This window comes from Arachis hypogaea, chromosome 18 (genome assembly GCF_003086295.3).
Source record: "Arachis hypogaea cultivar Tifrunner chromosome 18, arahy.Tifrunner.gnm2.J5K5, whole genome shotgun sequence".
Taxonomy (NCBI): Eukaryota; Viridiplantae; Streptophyta; class Magnoliopsida; order Fabales; family Fabaceae; genus Arachis; species Arachis hypogaea.
Window position 1 is genome coordinate 94,486,327 of NC_092053.1, and position 4,162 is coordinate 94,490,488.

Consider the following 4,162-nt stretch of genomic DNA (forward strand, 5'->3'; position numbering starts at 1 on the left):
TTAATGAGAAAAGTGATTGCCAATAACACTCTCAAAAAAAAAGCCATCAATGCCCACGTTAGAGAGTCACGTTAACCAAGTTAACGTGAACTCTAACGTGGAGAAGAGAAGTTGAGCCAACGTTAGTGACACTCAACATTGTCACTAACGTTGGTAATTACTCATAAGTGGCCACGTTAGAAGCCACGTTAACCTAGTTAACGTGGCCTCTAATGTTAAAGGGGGGAAGAGAAGCCAACGTTAGTGACACTCAACATTGTCACTAACGTTGGCCTATGGTGCAAAGTACCACGTTAACTCCCACGTTAACTTGGTTAACGTGGGAACTAACGTAGAAGATGAAGAGTTGTCGACAACGTTAGTGACACTCAACATTGTCACTAACGTTGAAGCAACCACACAACCCCCAAGAGTCACGTTAACTTCCACGTTAACTTGGTTAACGTGGAATCTAACGATGAGAAATGAAGGATGAGCCAACGTTAGTGACACTCAACATTGTCACTAACGTTGGGATGGCTAAAAGATGGCCACGTTAGAAGCCACGTTAACCTAGTTAACGTGGACTCCAACGTGAGACCTAGGGGCACATTGGAACGTTAGTGACAATGTTAAATGTCACTAACGTTCTCGAAGGATGGCAAAGGCCACGTTAGAAGCCACGTTAACCTAGTTAACGTGAGCTTTAACGTGAAGCAAGAAGGGGGCACACTGAAACGTTAGTGACAATGTTGAGTGTCACTAACGTTCTCGAAGGTTGACAAGGCAACGTTAAAAGCCACGTTAACCTAGTTAACGTGGGTTTTAACGTGAGGCAAAAGGGGTGCATTGGAACGTTAGTGACAATGTTAAGTGTCACTAACGTTCCCGAACTTGGACTTTCACTAAATGATTAACACTCCTTACGCCCTGAGCTTAAGTCTCTGCCCACTCTGCACTTTCTCTCTGCAAGTAAAGCCAAGCCCAAATAAAGAAAGGAACTGCTTCAAACTCAAGATCCAAAGGCCCAAGACTTGAAGAGTGAACTAGAAGCTGAGAAGAGTAGTATATATAGGAGTAGCTTTGAATTGTAAAGGAGTTCTGGAGGCTGAAAAACCACTCTCTGTATTTTACTTTCTTTGCAGTTTCTAGTTTTAAGATGTATTCTCCATCTTTGTTTTCATTTTCAAGAGCTATGAACAACTAACCCCTTTCATTGGGTTAGGATCTCTGTTGTAATTTGATGGATCAATACTAATTTTCATTGTTCTTCTTCTATCTTTCCTCTTGATTTTACTTGAAAGCTTTCGATCTTCATCCAATTGAGTAGTTATCTTGGAAGAGAAGCTATTCAAACTTGGATCTCTTTTGAACCTTGGAAGAGGAATGAAGAGATCAAGCTAGAAATGCTTTCTCATGCTGGACCAAATTGGGTTTGGATAGGTATGTGACTGTAACCCTCTCAATACTTGGTTTGGGAAATGCATGTGGTATAATCAGTGACCATACTTCATCTCTTCTCATGAGCAATTGACCAAGGAATTGGCTATTGATGAAGATTTGAGAGATTGAATTGTAAGGAATTGCAATTCAATCACTTAAGATTGCCAAGGAGATCAATGAGTGCATTGATTGAGGAAGAGATGAATGTGAACTTGATCTGGAGAATTGCAACATCTCCTAAGCCCAATGAACTCTCCATCTCTAATCTTACCCATTCTCTTTAATTTCTGCGATTTACTTTTATGAGCAAATCCCCCTTTCCCATTTATAATTCTGCAATTTATTTTCAGTCATTTACTTCCAGTCCTTTAATTCTAGCATTTACTTTTCTGTTATTTACATTTCCGCCATTTTATTTTCTGCAACTCTCAACCCAATTTCTGGATTCGCTCAACTAGAACATTCTTCTAATTAAAGTTGCTTGATCAATCAATCCCTGTGGGATTCGACCTCACTCTATTGTGAGTTTTTACTTGACGACAACTTCGGTACACTTGTCGAAGGAAGATTTGTTGAGAGACAAGTTTTCCCCGCATTAAGTCTATGGCGCCGTTGCCGGGGATTGATTGTGCATCAACAATGATTAGATTGGAAGATCACTAGATTGAGCATTTTATTTTGTGAATTTTATTTTTCTGTTTGAGTGATTTACTTTTTGTTTTAGTTAAACTTCTTCCCTTCTCCCTCTACCCGTTTGTTTTTCTTTGTTTATTTTCAATTCTGTTTGCTAACCCACTAACTGTTTGATATATTGCATCACCCACAACTAACAATAACTCTGACACAAATACTGTCTGCACCTGTTTTCTTTGCTTGTACTTGTTGGTTGTATGACAGGGAGAAGAAGCGGGGCTTCAACTTCCTTTGATTCTGAACCAGAGAGAACCTTCCTTAGACTAAGGAGGGAGGCAAAAGAAAAACGAGTAGTTGGTGCTGAAGAAGAGGAGGAACAGTTTGAGGAATACTTTGAACCAAACATGGAAGAAAACATGGAAAATCATCATGAAGAAGAGACTCACAACCATGGCAGAAGAGGTGGAGCAACTCATGCTGGGGAGGATAGAAGAGTTTTGGGCTCTTACATTAATCCAAACCCAGGCAATTGTGGAAGTAGCATCCAAAAGCCAACAATCCATGCCAACAACTTTGAACTTAAACCACAGCTCATCACCCTTGTTCAGAACAACTGTTCGTTTGGAGGAGGTGTTCAAGAAGATCCCAACCAACATTTGACCACCTTCCTGAGAATATGTGACACAGTGAAATCTAATGGTGTTCATCCTGACGCCTATAGATTGCTCTTATTTCCCTTTTCACTCAGAGACAAGGCAGCCAAGTGGCTGGAATCCTTCCCAAGGGAGAGCTTGACAACTTGGGAGGATGTGGTGAACAAATTTTTAGCAAGATTCTACCCTCCTCAACGAATCAATAGGCTGAAAGCTGAGGTTCAAACCTTCAGGCAATAGGATGGTGAGACTCTGTATGAAGCATGGGAGAGGTTCAAAGACTTAACAAGGAGGTGTCCACCTGACATGTTCAACGAATGGGTCCAGCTGCACATTTTCTATGAAGGGCTCTGAACCACTCATCAATTGATGACAGGCTCTCTAAGATTGAAGCCTTACTTGAAGGAATATGCCAAGAGATTCAAGAAAATAAGGTGTTCAAAGAGGAGGTGCGAGCCAATATTAAGAACCAGGGAGAAACCATTAGGAAGATGGAATTCCAGGTGGGATATTTAGCTGAGAAGATTCCCAAACCTACTGATAGCTTCCCAAGTGACACTGAGAAAAACCCCAAGGGAGAAGCAAACAAAGTAAGATGGGAAGATTGTAAAATGGTCACTACAAGTGATCAAGAGATTGAAGACAAGCAAGGCAAAGTGTGCAAACAACCTGAAGACAACTCAACAAAGGAGGAGGATAGAGATCATAAAGAACCAGAAATCTCACAATAAGAGCTGCTGAAGCTCTATGCACCATTCCCTCAACTGCTCAATGGTGCTGTGGGAAAAAGAATATACTCAAGGTTCCTAGACTTGTTTGCATCTCTGCATGTGAACATACCATTCATCAAGGCAATTCAACAAATGCCTACATTCATCAAGTATATGAAGGAACTTCTTCCCAGGAAAAGCTCACTCAAGGGAGGGCAGACTATAGTGATGAACAAGGAATGTAGTGCCCTTATTCAAGCTGAGTTGCCTACAAAAAGAAGAGACCCAGGAAGTTTTCATATCCCTTGTGCCATAGGTGAAAATATGTTCGACAGAGCACTATGCGATTTAGGGGCCAGCATCAACTTACTGCCCTTATCCCTGGTGAAGAGGCTGCAGATCAATGAGATAATGCCTACAGATGTCATTATCAGACTGGCTGACTGGTGCACGAAATTGTGATCTCCAGGATCAAACAAATCCTGGTAATGGCTCCAAAGCTTGGTGCTCTGATCTTAATTCATAATTGTCACAACTTCGATACAACTAACCAGCAAGTGCACTGGGTCGTCCAAGTAATACCTTACGTGAGTAAGGGTCGAATCCCACGGAGATTGTTGGTATGAAGCAAGCTATGGTCACCTTGTAAATCTCAGTCAGGCAGATATAAAGTGATAATGGTATTTTCGAATATTATATAATAAAATAGGGATAGAAATACTTATGTAAATCATTGGTAGGAAT

The 4,162-nt window shown here is 40.9% G+C and overlaps 1 non-coding gene across 1 annotated transcript; it reads right to left on the bottom strand.

Moving 5' to 3' along the window:
* Window positions 1–2,912: 2,912 nt before the first annotated feature.
* LOC112774260 (small nucleolar RNA R71) lies at window positions 2,913–3,016 on the bottom strand. The gene has a single exon (XR_003188755.1). It is a non-coding gene; the product is annotated as a small nucleolar RNA R71 (small nucleolar RNA).
* Between the last annotated feature and the right edge of the window lie 1,146 nt (window positions 3,017–4,162).